This window comes from Dasypus novemcinctus, chromosome 22, assembly GCF_030445035.2.
Source record: "Dasypus novemcinctus isolate mDasNov1 chromosome 22, mDasNov1.1.hap2, whole genome shotgun sequence".
Taxonomy (NCBI): domain Eukaryota; kingdom Metazoa; phylum Chordata; class Mammalia; order Cingulata; family Dasypodidae; genus Dasypus; species Dasypus novemcinctus.
Window position 1 is genome coordinate 28437960 of NC_080694.1, and position 6073 is coordinate 28444032.

General features: G+C 36.8%; 1 long non-coding RNA gene across 1 annotated transcript; it reads right to left on the minus strand.

Annotated features, from left to right (window-relative positions):
* Positions 1 to 904: 904 nt before the first annotated feature.
* On the minus strand, positions 905 to 5814 carry LOC139437377 (uncharacterized). Its single transcript, XR_011647134.1, has 2 exons — positions 5745 to 5814; positions 905 to 1646 (listed from the first exon to the last, which is right to left on the minus strand). It is a non-coding gene; the product is annotated as an uncharacterized lncRNA (long non-coding RNA).
* Positions 5815 to 6073: the final 259 nt, after the last annotated feature.

Here is a 6073-nt window from a genome sequence, read left to right on the forward strand (position 1 = left end):
GATACAAACCATGGTTTCACTATGGTTTACATTATGGTTTATATTTTAGATTGTACAATTTTAATAAAAATTTGGTTGTACTATGGTTTACATTTAATTTTTTGGTGAACTTTAACAAGGCCTATATCCATCACTGCATAATCTTGTGGAACACTTCCACTGCCCCCAGTTGTCCCATCTTCCATCTATTCTATTCCTCTCTCCCCCACCCCTTGGGGCCCACAGTGACAACCAAGCTTCACTGCCTGAAAGACACGATTCACAGATACTTGCAACAATGCTGAGGATTTGACACACTAGTCTGTCTGGAGACAGTGGCTGTGGGAGTTGCTGAGTGCTGGGAGAGGGAATATGTGTGATATGGAGGCATTTTTAGGACTTGAAGTTGTCCTGAATGATATAGTACGGATAGATGAAGGACATTACATATCATGCCATAAGCCATTGAATGGACTGTGGGGAGTTGCAAACTACAATGCAAATGATAATCCACACAACCATAAGTTGTTGGTATGAGAGGAGAGGGGGTGGGGTGGGGAGTGGTATATATGGGAACCTCATATTTTTAATGTTACATTTTGTGTTATCTATGTATCTTCAAAAAAAGACAACAAAATATTTCATTTTCAAAAAAAGAATCTTCTAGTGTTTGATCTCTGTTAATCATTAGCACTTTTGTAAACTTGAGACAAAGTATCCTTTTATAGACAGAATGTTTCCCAGCTTTTTAAAGGCCTGCTTTATGTCCTTGTTTCTAAGAATGTAAATAAAGGGGTTCAACATGGGAGTAATCACTGTGTACATCACTGAGGCTATTGCATTTGCCTTTGAGTTTTTGGTAGCAGCAGAGCAAAGATACACTCCAATACTTACCATAAAACAAGGTCACTACTGAGAGGTGAGATCCACAATTAGAAAATGCTTTATATTTACCACGAGCTGTTGAGATTCTCAAAATTGAGGATATAATTTTATAGTAAGAGAAAAAGATCCCAGTGAGTGGTATAACCCCCAGAAATCCACCTGCAAAATACATCACAAGGTCATTGAGGAAGGTTTCAGAACAAGCATGTCTGACTACCTGATTAAGTTCACAGAAAAAGTGGGGCATTTCCATCTCTGTACAAAAAGACAATTGTAAAACCATTAAGTTATGCAAAAGAGAGTCCAAAACACTCAATAACCAGGATACCAGCAGTAGGAGGCCACAGAGCCAGGGGTTCATAATGACTGTGTAGTGCAGGGGGTGACAGATGGCCACGAAGCGGCCATAGTCCATTGCAGTCAAGAAGGAGTTATCTAATTGTCCACAAAGCATGAAAAAATACATCTGGGTGAGACGGTTTTCAAAAGTTATGATTTTGTTGCCTGTCTGAATGTTCAGCAGCATCTTTGGTTTCGTGGTGGAGGTGAAACAGATATCAGTAAAAGACAGGATGGAGAGGAAGAAGTACATGGGTGTGTGGAGATGGGAGTCCAAGATGATGGCCAGGATGATGAGCAGGCTGCCAATGAATGTAACCAGGTACATGGACAGGAACATTCCAAAGAGGAGGGACTGCACCTCTGTATTTTCTGAGAGCCCCAGGAGGATGAATTCTAAAGCATATGTTTGGTTTTCTGTTTCCATGTAGATGATGAATTTCCTGAGGAGATATTCAATACAATGCAATTTAGCCTCAAGCCATAATCAGAAAAATATAATAAATGGTACTGTTTGTATTGTAATTACATTACGTTAATATTTTTATGGATTTTATAGAGATCTAGTACCCTTTTCTGAAAATAGGGAAAACATATGTTCCTGCTTCTCCTTGATAGTTGTGATGGCTAGAAACCTTTGGTCATAATAGAATACACTTTGCCAAGGCAATAATTTCCATGATAAATTCTCTCAGACTTTATTTTAAGCAACAAACATTATGACCATGTTTTTGTACCCTGTGACAAAATAGAAAAGAAGAACAAAGTAGTAGGAACCATGTTATTTGGTTGTAACAGTTATTACAAAAACACAATACTTTAAAAAATCTTTTTGGTGAAATGGACAAATGACCCCACACAAATGTGTTCCACTGATGTTTCACAGAGGACAAGGGTAATTCAGTGTAGAAAGTATGATCTTTTCAAGAAGTGGTGTTGGAACAAAAGTGAAGCAGGCTAGTAAGATAGGGAATAGATGGATCTAGAACCTGACAGAATCCACATGGACATCAAAACCCCCTAAGGATGGCTGCTGGAGGAATCTCACCCTGGGATTTGCTACCCAGAACAAAGCCTCCTTCCTGAGAATATGGAAAAGCCTGGATCTTCCCTAGGAACTTTATCACTGGGTCCTCACTTTAGAATTGATGGGCAGGGTAATCAATCCAAAGAGGAAACAGCTGAAACCCCCTCAACTGCCATTAGCAAAGGGATGGATAACTAGCAGTTTAAAAGCAAACCATGAGGATTGAGCTTGCTCTTGCCTAGCTTTATGCCTATTGACCCGTCTTGCCTTCTGCATGTCACTTTCATCATTTTTCCTCTGCCATGTGGCCATGCAAGTTACCCTCGGGACTTATAATCTATAATGGGGAATTGTAGCTTGTAAATTAGCCCTCTTCATCCCTTTTCAGCCCCTTCCTCACTACCTGCTGGGGCCCTGCTCTGTTATTTTCTCCCATTTCTCTTTCCTTCCTACCTGAATTAATTACTGGCCTAACTCACCTGGCGTGTTCTTGAAATTCACTTCTGCAGCATAGCCAAGAACTTAGTTAGAAGATGGTAACAATAGGATGCACTCATGCCAAATAAAAAAGGAACTTAGGCACTGATTGAATTCATTTCACAAAAATTAAATCAAAATGAATCATACCATTTTAAAGTAAAATGCATTGTGAAAGTGCTAGACTAAAATGTGAAGAAAATCTAAGGGCCCATAGGTTGGAAAAGAGTTTTTAGATATAGTAATGGAAGCATGATTCATGAGAGATTAAAATTTATAAGTCAGTTTTTATTCAAATGTAAAATATCTACTCTGTGAAAGACATTGATAAGGGGTTGTAAGAAAACATGCAGATTTGGAAAAATACTTACAAAACACATCTGATAAAAGATTTGTATACAAATGTAGAAATTAATATTAACACCACAAAATAAGAAAGCATAAGCTGAATTTAAAAATCTGCAAAAGATATAAACAGAATCCTAACTTAGGAAGAAATTCAAAATACAAATACAAAATACAATATATAAAAAGAAATTCAACTTCACTGGCACCTAGGTATTATGACCAAATGCCAACTAGCAATGTCTCTGAAAAAGACCTTGGCCTAAAAGGGGAAATATTCAGTGCAGATGAAATTTTATGATTAAGAGATTTTAAAGTGAGTTTGGTGGTCATTCCAGAGGTTATGCTTATGCTCATCTCAGCAGAATCTCACTATCTGTTACAGTAAACAGTGCCTCAAACAGTAGGGATCCTGATGGTTCTAGAGATATCTAGACACTGTAAATAGTGCAGGGAATCTCAGGAATTTGGCACCCTGTCAGTAGACCTTACTTTGGAATTTATGCTCCCCAGTGTAAAAGAGTTAGCCTCATTTGTAGATTCCCAACATGTGGCTCTTCTCTAAATGTTATTAACGTAAAGCCATGTGTTGGCACTATCCTTGTTAAATACATGAGCCAGAGCATTATGTTTTTGGTCTGTTCATGTGCCAGTTGAACCCTTAATCTAAGCAGAGTTTCAACACTTACTCTCCAGTTCATTGGACCTATGTAGAACAACTAATAAGGAGATGGTAATGGACAACACCTATCCCAAGGAGCAAAGAATGGCTGCACCTCTAAGCAAGCTAGTTCCACCCATATATCCCAAGGGATCTAAGCCCCCTCTCAATTAGAAAGAGTGGGCATCACCATCACAAAAATCTGAAGATTGGGGAATGAACAATGGACTAAAGTAGACATTATTTTTATATTATAGACTTACTATTCTAGCAATGGAAGAATGTTTATCATTGATATAAAGGCCATGGCCACCAGAGATTCTGAGAGGAGGGAGCAGGCAGAATAGGTGTAATATCAGGGCATTTTCAGGACATTGGGATTGTTCTGCATGACATTGCAATGACGGATACAGGCCATTATATGTTTTATCATTACCTAAAATTGTGCAGGACAGGCTCTTAACTATAATATAAACTATAATTCATGGTTAGCAGCATTGTTTCTATATGCATTCATCAATTGTAGCAAATGTACTATACTAATGAAAGTTGTTGTTACTATGGGAAAGAATGGGAGGGTGAAGGGGTGGGGCATATGGGTCCCCTATATATTTTATGTAACATTTATGTAATCTAAACCTGTTTTAAAATTTTTAAAATTTAAATAAATAAATGAATAAATAAACTCATTAAAACTCTTTTAAAAATTAAATATCATCTGTCATTAGGGACTTGGAAGACTATGAACACAATAATATATGACCACATGTTTATTAGAAGAGATAAAAACCTAAAAACTGAGAATACCAATTGCTGTTGAGTATATGGAGCAATACATCTCTCATTCACTGCTAGTGAGAACACAAAATGGTTCATCCAGAAGACAGTTTCTTTTAAAGCTAAACATTGTCTTATCATACAATCCAGCAGTTTTGCTTTTAGGTATATATATATACACACCATATCATATATATATATATGATATGAAAATTAGAGTCCACACAAAAGTCCACACATGAACGTTTACAGCAGCTATATTTTTAAACTACAAATCTGAAAGCATACAAAATGCTGGTCAACCACCACACCAGGGAACAGAGAGAGTCCACAACTGCAAGCAGAATTCCATCCATCAAACATGTGGGATCTAAGGCCCCTCTTGATTTAGAGGTGGAGTGGTCATCACCATCCCAAGATCCTCAAGATAGAGGAATAAAATAAGAATTAGAGTGGGCTTAGTGGTATTCTACTATAGACTTATTGTGACTCTAGCAATGGAAGAAATTGTGTCACTGTCATGGAGACAGTGACCACTGGAGTTGTTGAGTGCAGGGAGAGGGAAGAAGAGGGTGTGATATGGTGGCTTTTTTGGGGACTTGGAGTTGTCCTGAAATATATCTCATGGACAGATGCAGGATATTATATATCCTACCATATCACACTGAATGGACTGGAAGAGAGTGTAAACTAACATGTAAACAATAATCCAAGCTTTGTAGCAATGATCAAAAATGTATTCATTAAATAAAAGGAATGTGCCACACTGATGAAAGGTTGTTAATGTGGGAGGATGGGGAATTTAGGGAGTGGGGTATATGGGAATGTCATATTTTAAAATGTAAAATTTAGTGTGATCTATGTATCTTAAAAAAAGAAGACCATAATAATTTTTGCTAAAGAAATCTCATAGCGAATTTATAAAAACAAACAAGAAAAATCTTTACATCTCAATGAACATACTCTAATAATGACTGAGTAATAAATGCACAATTATGTCATTAAGGCAAATACAACAAATTTTACATGTCACAGGAATTGTATGCTTTATTAATATGTATCAATAAAGTTTATTTCTTTTTTAAAAAGAACTATTTTTAAAACCTCACCACACCATATAATTATTGACTCCATATTTGTGTCCATGTCATCTCTTCTTCACGTACTTCTAGCCTTTTCTCCTTCTGAAATTACTCTAAATCCTCTTTCAAGCCTTATTGCAATTAAAATCTCCCTTCTGATGCCTTTACTAACCTCCCCAGGATGAGTCGGTAATTTCTGATCCACTTCACCAGAATTCCAGAGCCACATATATTGAATGACTAAAAGAAAAAAAAATGAATAAACACAGGTAAACAGATAATTTCTACAAGTATAGAGAAAGAAGAATGAGTGAAACAAGGAAACAATGCTTCTGAGAGAGGGAAGACCCAAGAGTAAGAGATCAGAGGAGGCAGATTGGGGAAAAAAATCTATTTTAGTTTATCTGCTATTTTCACTCAGGCTTTTTAATAAGACAGAACTTTGTGTTTTAAGTTTTCTCTGTGGTCATAATCTGCTGATTTCCTTAAAGCTTCTACCAA